We start from the raw sequence: 17020 nt of genomic DNA, 5'->3' as shown, positions 1-17020 counted from the left end.
AAAAAATCTCAATAAATTATTTAATAATTTGTAACATTTATTTCAGTATTAAGAAAGGTCACTTTGACATAAAAGATAAAGGGCACACTTGGAGCAAAATTTATTTCCTTCAGAGAAACATCTACTACTGGTTTTATATTATGGATCATTGCTTGAATACGGGCTACTGACCACAATAACACTTATCTGGATGAAACCTCTCATTGAATCAAGATAACTATTTTTGTATTTTAGAAGAAAATTTGTTTCTGCTTTTTCAATACACAGTAGAAGGAGTCCATGTGGTTTCCCCTTTTAAAAAGAGAGCCAAAAGTGATATAAACTTATTTATGCCTGTCTCAAGTACAATTCTATGAGCAAGCGGCTAAAAGGGACAACACTCAGACGTATTTTATTATCTGAAAAGAAATCTAATTAAATTGTGGATGCATTCTGATCGTGCAGCAAGGGACGGCTAGAGCTGGTGAAGATATGCAATGAACAGAGAGCAAACATACAGGTTCAGGTATCAGAGCTGGCATACAACATCATCCTGAATCTGTAAACAGCTTCTAGCTCTGAGCTCACTGATGTTTGCCCAACAGTTATACCAGCAAGGCCTTGAAATGTTTTGCTTCTTAACACTGCAAAAAGGGAGATAAGAATAATAAGATTCTAAACTCAACAACATATCTGGAAAATGTAACCCTAGTATCTGAAAACAAAAATATTTTTTCAGAATCTGCCAGTCAAAGAGTCAATATGTTCAGAAAATCATCAGTGTAAAATAAAACAAGAACAACATAGCAATTAACAGATAGGCTCTGTTACCAGTCCCATCACATAGCACCATCCTCTGCTCTCACTAGATAGGGGTCTTCCTGAAGTAGAGTCCATTCTTAAGTTAAATGAGACTGCCATGAAAAATTATTTAAGATGATTGATGAAAATGGAAGAGGTATTAAAGAATGCTATCAGTAATGGATTATCACAAAGCCAGAGCACACCCCATCAAATAAGTAAAGTATATTTAAATTTGAATTTTATGAGATTAGAACTTCAGGTAGAAGAAAGTTTAGATGAAGAAGCCATTAGCTGAAAACACTGGATTATTGGAAAAGCAAGCTGGGAGAGGTGGCCAACACCAAAGGGGGCCATGCAGCCCTTCAGGAGGACCTTACAGGTTGGAGAGATGGACAGAAAAAAACAACTGAAACTCAACAAAGGCAAGTCCTGCACCTGGGGAGGAACAGCCCCTTGAACCAGAACAGGCTGGGTTGACCTGCTGGAAAACAGCTCTGTGGAGAAGGACCTGGGAGTCCTGGTGGACAGCGAGCTGTCCCTGAGCCAGCAGTGTGTCCTTGGACCAAGAAAGACAAAGGTATCCTGGGGTGCCAGGAAGAGCACTGCCAGCAGGTCGAGGGAGGTGATCCTGCCCCTTTACTCAGATCTGCTGAGCCACATCTGGAGTTCTGTGTCCAGTTCTGAGCTCCTCAGTACATGAGAGACATGGAGCTCCTGGAGTGGGTCTGGTGGAGATGAGGGGACTGGAACATTTCTCTTATGAGGAAAAGTTAAGAGGACTTGTGCTATTCAGCCTTGAAAAAAGGGTGCTCATCAATATCTATCAGTGTCTGAAGGGAAGGTGTCAAGAGGATGGATCCAGGCTCTTCTCAGCAGTTCCAGCAATAGGGCAAAGAGGCAATGGGCAGAAACTGGGACACAGGAAGTTCCACCTGAATATGAGAAAGAACATCTTTACTCTGCAGGTGGCCACGTATTGGAGCAGATTGCCCAGAGAAGTTGTGGAATCTCCTTCACTTGAGGAATTCAAGAACCATCTGGACACAATCCAGTGCCATCTGCTCTGGGATGACCCTGCTTGACTGGGAGGTTGGACCAGATGACCACTGTGGTGCCTTCCAACCTGACCTCTTCTATCATTCTGTGATTTTGTGTTTTCCATTGCCTGAGGATGATGTCAGAAAAAAGTTACATATAGATAAACTGAAACTATGGTAGCTTCATGTTTTACAGGGATAAGGTAGATAGAAACATGTCAAATCAAGCACTTAAGAAATGTACATTCTTGGGTGTTTTTCTGCTTTTTTTGTGGCTGCCTTCCTAGGGAATCTGTGTAATCCGTACTGTCCTATAAACCTTCCTGTTATACATAACAAAGAAATAAAATGTAAACACTAATTTCATTTGAGAAACTATAATCAAGAATTCCTCAAATATACAGTTAGATTGTGTGAAGGGATAAACAGACAGCAAAGCAATAGAGCTAAAGCCTCCTAGTGCTAACTTTTCACATTTTTCTGACTAAATTTAATTCAAATGTTTATATCAACAGTCCCCCAAATGCCAAATATGCAGAACAAACTACTTGTTCATCTCAGTCAATACAAATTTTCTGAGCACAAGCAATTTCATATAGAATTACATAAAAGAATTACACACAGCTCTTCATTAACTCTCTCTGAGTTGAGGGATCATGAAGATCACAATGCCGTGAAAAATGGTTTATGTTCTAAATCCAAGAAATCCCTAAACTGACCCCTGCAATTATGATACACCCAAAAATGGAAAAATTTTGTAACTCACATTTACCTACTTCACACTTTATACAAAAGTGAACAAGTGAGTATAAGTGAAGATATGAGATAACTTGAGAGCCTTTCCTATCCCTGTTGGAGAAACTGGGGGATTGGTTTATGGATGAAGGAACAGAATTAGGATTAACCTATTCGTATTATACCCCAGTATCTCAGCCCCTCTCTACTGAGTCAAAAGTTTTGTAGAACTCTGCTAAACCCAAAATTTTGATGACAAATTCTGTTTTATTTCTCCATCAGTCTGTTCTTCCAGACATTATTTCACAACAGTTTCAGTGACCTCAGTTCATATGCCTTGAACTCCACTTGCTCTTCCCCAACTTTCCCCTCCATTCCTGCTTTTTTCTGTTTTCTCCAGAACTGCTGGAAATGCAAGTATGAAGTGAATTAATCAGGGACCTGTACTGGAAACTTGAGCTAAAGTATTACAAGACATTCTCTTAACATTTCTTTGGAGCCACTGGATCATGTAAATATGATTTTTTGCCCACTCCAACGTTTTAAACTGTGACACATCTTGCTCAAGGATTTTGGTTTTCATTCATTTTGCAAATCATACAGAAATTGTTAAATGCAAAATGCCTGTAGCTGTGGCTGAGGAGAGAGAAGTGACTCAACTCAGATTGCCATAGGCTGCCTCCTCAGCTTTCCCCTGACCTGGGACAGGACATGGTGAAAGGGAGCAGCTGTCCCCTCAGGTAGGGAAATCACAGCAATGTGTTAATCAGTTGAGAGGCAAGATCACTTAAAATACCTAACTGCCCTTTTTGAAATATATGCTGTTCCTTTGCTAAAAGTAAATTTTTTCCTGACCACTGACCAAAGCTAGCCTTTCTGTAACACGAAATGCTCCTTACAATAGCTGGGAAGAAAGAAAAAGGTTCTGTATTTTGCATGACTTGCTATAATCTGAAAATTAGACATTTTGATATTGTCTGATAGTTCTATCTTCCTTTACCAGGAGGCTCCTATGCTGATCCTACCATTCCTCTTCTCTTAGTGGCAGCATGACCTTTCTGCTGAGGAGCCTTGGTTCCCATGCATGAGTTTCTGTGACCTTTATGGGAGCCTTGGTATAAAGGCTTACAGACACAATCAGCATACTTCCCTCTTGTTCTTAGCAATCTAACAAAATATTTTTGTCGAGCACTTCTGTGTATTTGAAAACTTAAAAGTAGTTGAGCAATAAGTAAAACTAAGGGTCATTTCAGCATGGAAAAATCTGAGTTAAAATAAAACCAATGATAAAGTAACAAAGATTATATGCAAGTAATCAATGGAAGGTTCAAACACATTTTCTTACTCAGTACCAAAGTTATTTGAATTTTCTCCATTAATATTAACCACACAATCCTCCATCTTCCCCACCTATTACCAGGACTTGACAAGGAATTCATTTTACCCTGGAATATACTAGTACAAATTCTGCTTGAGTCTTGCTTTTCTAGTAGATCCTACTGACAAGCTCTAAAAATCTTTTTTCTGGTTCTCCAGAGATGAGTGGAACAAAAAGAAGGGATTTATCCATGTTCCTTCTCTAGCTAAGAAAGCTTTTGATTTTATTTATTTATAATTGCAAGTGAGCTGTTACCTAAAAACAATACCAAAAAGATGTCTCAGGTGGTAGAGCAATGTCAATGATTATTTTTTAATGTAAAATAAACTCAAAAATTCAAATGGATAGAGGATAGAAAACTTGGTGAAAATACTTCAGTGTTACATACATAAACCAAGAGAGGACTGAAAAAGGTTTTGGAGAAAGTTAGAAAAACTTATTGAAGACATGAACTCTGATAGATATTTGATCAAAATGACACATTCAGTCACATAGCTACCAAACTGTTAAAACTAAAATTATGCCTGTAACCCCATACAATAAAAACAATGCAGTAGCTAAGACTTTTTATATTTAAATGTGTTATAAATATGAGAATTTTTCAGAACATTGGTGATGCTGGAAGCAGCAAATTCAGTTTTAGGCTCTTGCAGGTATATTTAGAAGAGATATGTTTCTTTATTACTCTGAAAGAATTCTGGTTTAAACATTCTTGTGACTTAGTTATAATGATGTATGTGTACAGAAATATATGGCCCATTTTTTTTGAAAATTAAAGAAGCTGGTAATAGAAATTTTTAACTTCCAGTTTTCTTAAAACAATTAATGAAAGGTCTCAATTTCAATTTCTCTTGCTCATGAATGTCTTTCAAAATATGCCAAAATGAATGACATTGCAGCAATCTAAATAGCACCTAAATTAAATGTTCAGTTTAAGTTCAAATGACAAGAAAAAGTAGTTTAATAAAAGTGAAAAAAACTCTTAAACCCACAGCACAAGAAAATATGAAATGGCATTAATGAATCACAGAATAAAGAGGCATATAAACCAAAAATAAAATAAGAACAAATATAAATAATATTTGCTATTAGGTGGGATTTTCAAAAGCAGACAAGGCTTTACTGTGTTTGCATTGAAGCCAGTAATAAAACTCCCTTGGAATTAACAGATCTAAGCCTGCACTGAACACTTTCAAGACCACACCAAAGGGAGCTTCAGATAGCAAATAACAATCTTACTACTTTATTCCCTGAGAACCTAGTAAGGTCAGAGATTACTTCAAGGGTATTCAACACACAAGCACCAAAGTACCATATGATCAATACAGATTTCCTGTATATTGTTATAAATAATGGCCTATAGGGTGATTGTAAAATTATTTTTCACACTGAAGTTAAGCAATATGGGTAGGATAAATATTAGCATTTTGGGATCCACAAATTCCTGGGCAACCTGTTCCAGTGTCTCACCAACTTCATATTAAAGATTTCTTCCTAATATCAAGCTTCTCAGGAGTATTATTTCTTACTGTGAGGTCTGAATCAGATCCTGAAGGATTAGACAGGTAAAGGAACTTTAGTGTAAGGAGGTATTTTTGGATTAAGAATATTCAGAGATAAGAAAAATATCTATCTACAAATAAAAAGATGGAACTATTCTTATTTTTTTTAAAGGTATTCAAATCAATTTAATTATGAACCAATTTTAAACCTGGAAAGCTAATTTACAGAACATATAATTAGCACATGTAAGTAATTGCTATGAGATACTATCTAATTCTGGGATTAATAAGAATGAGAAACATTTATATGCACAGCTAGAGTAGAGGATAGGGTGCAATAATAGTCCCTTGTGTTCAGACTCAAAAATAAGAAAGAAAAATCAATCAGGTTCCAGTAAAATTATACCAGAAGTCTCATGTAATGATACAGTTTTTCCCATTGAAGCATCTGACATTGACCTTTCAGTCACTTGCCTGAAATTTTTGTCAGAATAATCACAGGGCTCAAAGAATTCCCCCAGAAGCAGTCTACCCTAAAGAAGGACTCTTTCTCAGTTCCCTTAGGCACTTGAACCAGGATCACCTCAGTCCTCCTTGGATAGCTATCTGATTCATACATCAAAGATTTAAGTATCTGATACCCTGATCTGGAAAATTGCCTAAAGTTTTGACACTCTTTGATGCATTTTAATGTCATCACTGTAAAAATTAATAGATGAAAGCCATTCCAATATAATAATTAAATTGTATATCACTCTGCATCATTGGGCAGTTTGCCATTCAAAATAAGGATAGCATATTAACCATCTCTGAGGCAGTAAATTCTTCTGTAACTTCAATTTAATAATATATCAAAATAATTTTTCCTCCCCAAATAGTCAATGCACTGAAAATTATGGAATAAGTAAGAAATATCCATAACATGCACTTGAACCAGTTTATATGAGTTGACAGAAACTGTGGTATATAAACATCAAGATAAGAATGAAAAACCACCCAGACACATTCCTGTATAACCTGCTCCAAGTGACTCTGCCTTTGCAGAGGTCTGGACTAGTTGATCTCCAGAGGTCTCTTCCAACCCTAATTCTTCTGTGATTCTGTGATTATGTGACAAGGACTACATTTAAGATTTTAGAAAATAGTGCACATAAAGGAAGATGTTACTTATTTCTTTAAGTTATGAAAGGGCTGAATATTCTTTCAAATATTAAATCATATAGGGAGGAAAGACAGGAGTAGAAACTGAAGAAGAGTGAGAAAATATGATACATAGGATACAGTCTACAGGATAATGTTCACAGGACACTATACCAGTAAATGCATGTTTATAAAATCTGTGCAGAAAGAATGAGATAATTTTATATACCAGACCTGGTATTAAATTCCAGACCTTACCTTCCAGAATATATTTTCTGATCAGTTGGGTAGTTTTTTATGTAGAGGACAAAATGAATATTCCAACATATTTCGTGCAAATTAAACATGTTCACTTACTGAAGTTTGCCAAGTTATTTATCCTATTAAATGTAGTTTTAGCCAGTAGAAACCTCAATCTTACATTCTATTTAAGGAATTTATCAAAAGACTCACCTAAAGCTCTCAGAAAAGAGAAGTATCTTCTTACACCTCTTTTACAATTCACTGACCAACTTTTGGTCTGACTTAGAATCATACCATAAAATACAATTGTTAATCATGAGCAGCCCAAGGCTCAAAAGACTTGTCAAGTTAAGGCACCAGTTTTTGTAGACCTCAAAATACAGTGGAGTGATTTCACTACTATTTTCAGTTATTTTTGAGTCTTCAGTGGAAACAGCCAAGGGTGATTAAACGTGATCAGACACACTGGATATCTGACAAAACCAATCAGAGGTATTTTTATTCCATGATAGGCCACAAACTGGAAGGCAAATCATCCTTAACTCATAGAAGACCATATCTCTGTACCAAACATAATTTATCATGTTCTCCACAATCAGGAAAACAATGAGAAGAGTACAATGCAGAGGCAAAGAAGAGCATGAGCTAAGAGTTTCTTCTGAAAGACCCACTGTGACTCTAAAAAACAAAAAGAGAAACAAAAGAAACCTAAAAGCTCTACAAAATTCAAAGGAAATAAACAAACAAAGAAATAGAACCCTAAATCCACTCCCTCAAAAACAGCTGAAAAAATGTGGTCTTTTCAGCCCTCTAACCTATCCCAGGCTGTTCAACTGAGAGGAGCAGAACTGCCAGCAAAACACTTTTCACTTCATGTGAGTTCAATTAAAATCAGATAGGAGCTGTCAGACTGCAAGCAAAGTGGTGGGTGCAGCTAGATAAGCTTCCATGCTCCCAAGCTGCTTAATCACAGTTTAGACATTCATTAGTAAATCGAGCCCCTGTACGATGGAAAACCTGTTCAGGTCATGTATTTTAAATCAAATCAGGATTCCAGTGGTTTTACTGATTTATTAATTAGGCCTAATTAATTGAGAGTCAGCAAACTATATATTCAGGATCAATATTAGCAATAGGAAATCTAAACCATGATATTCTAGGTGTTAATATGTGTCAAAGTGCTTTCTAAATACCTTATATAATCCTGATAAATCTTAATCAGTCTTTTGAGCCCAACACAGTAATACATGCACATGTAGTTCTTCCAGTTGTATAGTATATATCTCTGCTCAGATTACCTTTTTCCCCCACAGGTCTCTTAATTTTCCAGCTGTTGTTTAATTGTACTGATGGTTGTATTCCTATTTACCAAGACAAGTTTTGGAATTGTCCATTCAGATGCGCTGTCAAGGCTGGGTCAGCCAAGTACTGGTAAAAAAGCAAGTTATTAGCTATCAAAACATAACATGAAGATCAAAAGTGGCAATGGGACAGAGCTGTTAGGCATCTCTAATTTCTGTACTTCTGTCATGTTTGCACAAATGAATTCCATGTCTGCAGTTACAGAAAAGAAATAGTGAATCTTGTTACCAAAATATAGCATGTTTTATTTTTTTTTTCCTCTGCTGCTGTGGCTCAGGGTTCCTGAACAAGAATCAGTAGTGATGGTTGACCTTAATATTCTGAAAGCAAGTGAACAGTAAGATTAAGGTTTTTTTGATGAGCCGTTTTCTGTCATTTTATAAATATTTTAACACATCTGAGGAAAAACTGCAATACCATTTTTTGAACATAAAAAAGTATGACTGCTCAAATTCAGAAAATATTTGCAGCTGTACTGAAATCCTAAAAGTGAAGACTAAAAAATACAAGTTACAACTTTGAAATTGCAGAATAAGTAATGCAGTTATGATGCCACTACAATGAAAGGAAAAGTATAGCAAGTTTAGTTATTATCAAAGTAAAATTGACAATTTCTTCCCTTTGTATAAAATCTAGGGGAGAATCAGTAAACACATTGATGTGTTACACTTTGTTAACAACTGTATATATTTGCTCTGCTTCTGTAAAACCCTAAATCACCCAAATTAAAGGTAGCTTGATGCATGTCAACACCTGTACAAAGGAAAAAATCCATTATAAGCAAATCATTATTTTTCAGGATGGTTTGGTTTTAATGACAAAAAGCAGTTTTTGCTTCACTGCCCAGAATGTCTAAGTTCTTGCCCTCTTAGCTCAGAAACTGTTGGACTTTGAAAATAACAATGGAAGAATATGTCAGCCTAAACAAACCCAGTGACACTGTTGATTCACTTCTTGCTTGATAAACTGAATAATCACAATTACATATGTGCATGAGAATAGAAAATACCTATACCTTTTAGTATATGACTGATTAAGCAAAGTAGCTTTTAAAATTTAAACTGTAGTTACCTGTGCATAGTAAGTAAACAACATAATAAATTTTACAATTCAAAAATCAAATGAATAAAGTTACTGCCAGATTATTCTTCATTTACACTGTTTTATAGTTTGAAACATGCTGCATTTTTCCTCTAATTGTAAGAATTTTTCCCCAATTTCATTAATTTAACTGGTATTCCCATAAAACAAATAAACAATCAAATAGAAAACCTGCCTTATAGCTGCAGAAGACTTATTCTGGAAAAAAAAAAATTAAAGCCTTCAATTTAAATGTTGTATCTAGATTTTTGCCATTGTCTTATGACAATAACTGTGGAAGTTAATTCTAATTTTTTCCTCACAAAATCTAAATTGATATTGATATGTTTATGAATTTTCAACCATTGCATATACTTTGTACACAACATTTCTTTTGTTCATCTGGTAAAAGTCAGAACAAATTGCAGAGAAAGTTCGTAGACGGATCCATATATCCAACCTATGGAATTTCTTAAAGCAGAAATTTCATTGATTACTGATAATTGCTGAGTGCCTCTCCTGTATTTCTGCCAAACAATCTGAGAAACACAAGAAAGCATCCCCAGGGCTGTTTTGCTGTATTAACTCTTAGATAATAGCAGGGGTGTGTGGGGAGCTTTCTTGTCACCCCTCTAATGAATGCAGCAACCATTAGAGGAAGTCAAATACTGTAACTTTTCTCTGTTTTACCTAAAATTTACATCTCTTAACATCTGTTGGACTTACTTCTAATTTTCCAGGTGTCTGCTTGCAGTCATTGCAGGTCTGTAACTCCAGAGTAAATACTTACCTGCAGATGAGGACCAAAAATGGAAAAGTGACAGTAAGGGAAGCATTTGAGCATGGCCTATATGTAGAAGATAATAACAGTTCCAGATTAAGTGACCAGTGCTAAATAGGCTAGGAGACATACAAGGACAGACATAAAGGAATTATAGAGAATGCAGTTTAACATCAGCCTTGGAAAAATTTTGAAACTCTGAGATCAAAATGGGAGAGACTCATGAGAAAAAAACAGTCTAAGTATGGGTTGTCAGTGTGGTTCAGGAAAGAATCAAGATCATGCATGACTAGCTTGTTGAAATCCTTTCAAATTATTGCTACCACAGTAGACAAGGTGACACAGTGGGAGCTCTCATTCAGGGCATCTCAGTAAAACCTCTGCAGCCACTTCAAGAGAGTCTTGCTAAACAAGGTATTTGTTTTAAGATTGAAGGCAGATATATAAACAAGGCCAGAGGAGAAGTTGAACACTAGGAAAAAAATGCTTGTACCTATTATGTTAGTAGCTCACACTGTGTTTTGTCCTGAGATTTACCAGACACTTCTTGCTGCCAGTGTTCAAGCCGATGGTCTGAACTGGCTGCTCCCCGAGTGGATGATGAGCAGCCTCATCACCTCAGAGCATCAAAGGCACCAGGAAACAAAGTGCTGCTGGCCCTTTTACTTGATTCAGCTCTACAGACTGGGTAGCTTGTTTTAGAGGGGACATATCTCTCAGCACTGCACACAAAGGGCAGGATGAAGGTAGAACGAGCTGTTGGGCAGCCTTTGGAAGGAGGCTGGAGCTGCTCCATGCCAGACACAGCCAGCTCCAGATGGTGCCAACCCACTCATGGCAGGGCAGAGCTGAACACCTCTGTCCAGTGGGAGGGGTTCATGTAATATAACCATATAATCAACATATTTAAGAAAGAATGGTAAAACACTGGTGAATAAGCATCATATGAGAACATATAAGGTTCTTCATGGCAGAGCTGGCCATTCCTGCAGAGGGCTGTTAACCATGGAGGACTTGCACCAGAGAGAAGGAAACAAGCATTAAGGAAGGAGCAAAATCAGAGCAAGGAGCAAGGAACATCAGAAGACAGTTCTATACCCTGACCCATACCCCCTGTCCCAAATGTCACCTCACCAAAGATAAGAACATAATCTGTGGCAACAATCAGGTGAGGAGAGGTCTGACTGTAGGTGAGCTGGGGAGTGGAGGAGGAAAAATGTCTTCTTTAAGGGCTAAATATTTGTCTTCTTAGTTTCCAATACCTAAATGTGTAATTAAATGCTTTAAATTGAATTAAATTCCCCAGAGTTGAGTCTGCTTTTTTTTTTGTGACAGTAATTGATGCTTGATTTCCCTGCTTTTATTTTGGCCCATGGGTTTTCCCACTCTTTCTGTTCTTCCCTGCTTGTGGTGGAGCATCAGTGCCAGCAGCCCCAGTGACTGCCAGTCAGGGCAACACACTGGTCACTCAGCCTCAGATAACTAAAACTTTAGTTATCTAGTCATCTGGGCTGCTTCCATAAGAACAGCTACTCATGGAGAAAGATTCATCTCATTTACAATGATCAGGTAAAGGCCTACACATTTTAAGAAGGTTCTAATTTATAGTTCTTTCCTTTCCAAGACAGTGGCTTGATACAGAATGATTTGTCAAAGCATAGGTTGAATAATCTGCTGCCCAATAATGAGAACTATCCTCTTGTAGCAGGGAGATGAGTCCCTCAAAATTTTATATATTTATTTTAATATTTAATAAATCAAACTTTGACCTGAAATGTGTCCAAGCCTTTGGTAGTCTGAAGTAAGCAAAAAAACAAACCTAGAAGTGTATGTTAAAGTTAAACACATTGGTAAAATCTTCTTATCAAAGTATGCATGGTTTTGTAGATTATCCTTTTCAATGGGCATGAATCCATTTTAGATACCTACATACTTAATACCTGACATAGATCTCCACCTCACAGCAAGAGTGCAAGTCCTTGCTTCTGGAAATTGAGGCACTGGGGGTTATGTTAAGAAATAGAACTCTTAAATTTGGTACTTTGTTGTCAGTATCTTCAAGTAAGCCATTGTCTAAATTTGCATTATATTTGATACAATCAATGGAGTCTCTAGAGAAAATCAGCTGAACAATAAACTCACATCTGCTGAGGGTGAGGGGAATAGTTTTCCATACTGTCTATTGTATTGACCAGATACTCATTGATTATAAAAGAGATTGAGCTTGTTAAGGGAGATTCAGGTATCCAAACAGAGGTAGCACATGCCATTTAAGCTATCCTGAGACATTCACTTCCCCACAGAGGTGGTAAACACAGTATTTTTGGGACTCATACCCATGCCTATGTTCTTCAAGAGCAGCATCTAAACACCAGCAGGGACAGGAAGATATTATACTGTACCAAATTACAGTAAATGCATACATTTGGTGGTCTTAACTGAACTCTTGACTGACATGGAAAGAATTTTATCTTACAGGATCTTATGTCACAGGCTGTCTCTAAATCAAATGGATGTGGGGCAAAAGGCAGCATGATCATGCAATCTGTAGGGACGTGATATGCCAGCTGAGTGATTTGGAGGTGAATTTCCCATTGAGTCTGTGCTGGCATATCTGCTTTAGGTGATACTAATATGTTCAGAAATATGGAGTCACTTGTTTTCAAAAATTTGGTTGGCATCTTTTTGATGATTTAAGGATTTATTTATTCTGCTATTTTTAATTTAACTGTTATTTTAACCTGGAATATGTGCAATGAAAAGTAAGAAGCAGGTACAGCATATTAAGCAAAGGCTGAAAATGTTTGCACTGCATTTTGAGGGAGAGCTGAAATGGAGATAACAACTGAATATTCCATCAATATTTGAAAAGCTATTGTGCTGTGCATACAGTTTCCAAGATAGCAACGAGATAAATATGCAAGAAAAGCTGTTTGCACTTGTGATATGAAGCAGTGTTACTATAGATCCCAACCTGAGAACATCTGAAGAGCAGCCCCAGGGGAATGCTGCAAGCAGCTAGCTGATGCAAGACTGTCAAAATTCAAGGACTTTCAGGACATTTTCTTAAACGAAAAAGAGACTCAAAATTGCAAATTTACTTCTTTGAAGCACTTCTGTTTCATCTGTGGTGATTACTGAGATGTTTTGCTTTGCCTAAAGATTTCTCTGAACTTAAAATAGCACAGACTAAATTCTTCCTCTCTTATTTAGACTTGAAGTATATAGATGTCCTTATAGTAAACAGACAACTATCTGGAAGGATATGAAGAAAATAAAACCTTTTTCATATTTCAGTTTTAAAGGCAATGCTGGATCAAAATTTAAGATAATTGCTCCTTTTTTTCTGGTGGTAATTTTTCTACAAGGAATGAAAGAAAATATTGGAATATTTTCCACTATATTTTTGAGTCACTGTAAGTAGGTCTTTTAAAACAGCTTAGATTGCTCACTGTGCAACAAGGAAAACAAAATTCATAGCACAGACAAGTGTGAATCTGGGTCATGTTTGTTCAGCTATGCCTCTCATGTCTGAAGTCAAAGCCCTATTTCCATACTGAATATAAAGAAGGTAGTTGTTATCTTGAGACTGTTTTTCACTTAGTCTTTTAGCACAGACTAAATGGCCAGATTGATTCTCACTACTAAAATCCCATCACATGATTTACACTAGCAGGCTCTGGCCGTAAAGTTATAGCAGGGAGCTGGCCAGGATGCAAAGACACAGCACCAAAGATTAAACTACGCAGCTCAAGAAATGTGGAATCCCTGTTTGCATAGTTCGGTTTTGTTTTTTTTCTCTTAGAATTATTTTCTTTTGGACAGGCTGTGTAGGATATCTGGTAAGTCTCTCTACCTCCTCTGCTTGTTAGGATCCTTTTCCCTCTTGATCTCTCCTTTTCAACTGTCAGAACATGAGCTCTTAGTGGATTCTTTTCTCTTGTCTTACCTGTTAATAGGCATTTTTCTGGCTTACCTCAATAGCAGTCATCCTTACCAAAGAAACTATGGGAAAAAAAAATTTCCTCGTTTCATACATATTTGTTTGCAGTAGCAAGTAGACCAATGGAAAGAAGACAGAAGACCTCAGCTCATCTCAGTAAATATTATTTCTTTTCAAAATATTTGTTATCTTAGTTCAGGAATTTTTTTCTATTTATTTCCACTATTTTGCTTTCTTAAAGATTTCTGAACCTTTTCCTTATACCTTGATTGAAATGACATTTAAAAAGTCCCATTTATAAACACAGTAATTTACATAAACAAGTATTAAAAAATATGTTCTCTAATAACAGGTTGTTGTCTTCTTTGAATAAGTTTACTAAATGCATTCAAAATGTTCAGAATTCAGGCAATAAACATCATTGTGTTATTATGTGAACAACCTTGTATTAATCCATATTTTACAACTTTTAAGCATATGCACTTACCCAGACAAAATATATTGAATATTTGTTAAGCTGGTACTTGTTGTAAAAAAAATAGTGGGTTTAACATCTTGTCCTAGATTTTAAGAAATGGGCTTTTTGTGTATTCATCTTTGCATATACAAATAACTGAGCTGAATTTCTGCATGCATAATCCATAACAGGTGCAAATACTCTTTGGGTGATTAGATAAGAGCTAATATTTGTGCTCACAATCACTTTAGGCACATGAATTCAGGTCAGTGATTCGTGAGCACAAAATTACTCAAACTGCAAAGGCAGGTAGACACATGTAAATCAGACCTTGATTTTACTGATTGCTAGAGGGTAGATTTGTTCCTGCAAGGTGCTGTAAATTTGTAAGAAATCTTGAGAATTCACTATTTGTCTTTTGATCATAAGAAGAACAGAGTGATCAGCACTTTATAGAACTATGGCATCCTTAAAACATCCTTTATGAGTAAGAGACTCACTTTTAGGCTACAATTCAGAAAGCATATGTTTAACTTAAAGGGCATGTGAAGTGTCAATGGATGTGTTTATGTGCTTTAAATTAACTACATATTTAAGTAATTTAGTAAATAATGAAAATTTTTAAGAGGTATGTAAAAGGGGAACAAGGGAGACTTAACATCAAAAAGGCACAGGACATTCCAGAGAAGTAAGAGAAATTAACCATCACACACTTGCTAGAGAGCATTAAAGCTTTGCATGAATGCCTTGATTCAAATGTAAAGTGATGTTGGGTAGCTGTATCTTAATCCCCTTTTAGCTGGTGGAGAAAGGTCATTTTACTTCTACTTGAAGGAAGTCACAGAAGGTTTTAATATGTTTTAATTTTGTTTTATCTTTTCTGAGTAAAAGCAATAGGCTATATTTAGGATGAAATGGCTATTTGTAAGTAAATGTCAGTTCAAAATATTTCTTATGAAGCCTCTCAGGCTCTGTCTGACAGGAGGCTCAGCTGAGCACACCAGCCCTGTCACACAGAGGTGCTGAACTGAGGGCTGAAGGTTCCAGGATTTGCAGTTCAAACTGAAGATCAGCTCCCAAGCTCTGCAAAAATGAGAAGCAGAAACCCTGGTTGAAGTCAGCATGGTCAGAGTTTTATAAATCCTGCTGCAGAGCTCCAACTGGGCTGCACTCCAAGAGCATTTATTTGGATAAAAACCAAAATAAAATAAAAATGAAACTCTCCCTGCAACCTGTTCTATTCCTCTCTATTCTTGCAGACTTATTTTAAAAGACCTTCTAGAGAAGGGCTATTTGCTCAGAAAAGCAAAAGCTGGAGACTGGTAGCAATAAAATAATTTTTGAGTATGCTTGTTTCTTTACTGGACTGAGTTCTATATATCTCAATTACATTTATAATAGCCAATTGTATATCATTATAAATGCATAAAATATATAATACTCCATTGTATATACACATTAGTTGAATGTATATTTAAAGGAAGATTAATAAAAGGACTGATAACATAGGAGAAATTTTAAGTGTGATCAGCATTGCATTGATTTCTATTCATCAAGTTGCCACAGAATATGAAAAAACATTCCTTAATTCATTTTATATTTGAACCTTTATATGCACAGCATAGCATAAAACCCAGCTGGGATAAGATATGTGGATCAAGATCTTAATTCGAATGAATTAAAATGAATTTAAAATATTGTATATGATTATTTTGGAAGGATGATTAATTAGAAGACAGGGGTGATGCCCCTCATAGCTGTGTTCTCACACATGAGCCCAGTGTTTTCTACAGAATGTAAATGAAGGTTCTACCAAGAGGGAGAGGACTGACATCTGTGCTCTGACCCTCCACAGATGTCAGGAGCCCAGTGTGCTGCTTTGGACCAGAGCACAGACTTTGCAGACTTTCCTTCTTAACAGGAACCTGGTCAGAAATTTCCAATGTTAGTGTGTGATTGGGAACTATAATTGAGTTTACATTTATGCTACTGGGTTGGATTATTCATAATTCAAGAACATATAACCTTTTTTTTGGGCTGATGTTATTCTCAGTCATAAGTCTAAGAAAATAAGGAATCTACTACTGCTGCAAACAAAAAAGTAAAACTCATTTTACCAAATTGCACAGAGCTCCACCTTGAACTTTAGTGACTAAGAAAGAATATAGACAGGCCTTCTAGAAGGCAGAGAAACAAGAAAAGCTCTGAACCACATTCCATGAGGTCTGCACCGATGCCTGTCTCTCCCTGATTAACCTTGGAAAATTTGGGCTTCTGACTGAAGAGGAAAGCACCACAAAACCTCTTTAAGGAGGAAGCTAAACCCTTCATTTTTAATACAGCCCACCTAGAGATCCTCAGTGTTACTATATTGTGTTCAACATGCTAAGCTACATTTTTTTCCTAAATGGAGATCTGTTTAGGTCTTTGGTTCTCATTTATCTATTTTCATCTACTTATATATCATGACCAGCTGCAAGAAACCCTTTTGCAATCAAACTGGAGCCATTTTATTTCTAAAAGGGCTATTTGTGAAGCAGCTTTTAATTCTCTCTAAAAACTGTATGTTTGAAGATGTC

Source organism: Erithacus rubecula, assembly GCF_903797595.1.
Source record: "Erithacus rubecula genome assembly, chromosome: 3".
NCBI classification, from domain to species: Eukaryota; Metazoa; Chordata; class Aves; order Passeriformes; family Muscicapidae; genus Erithacus; species Erithacus rubecula.
This window is presented reverse-complemented; position numbering follows the sequence as displayed.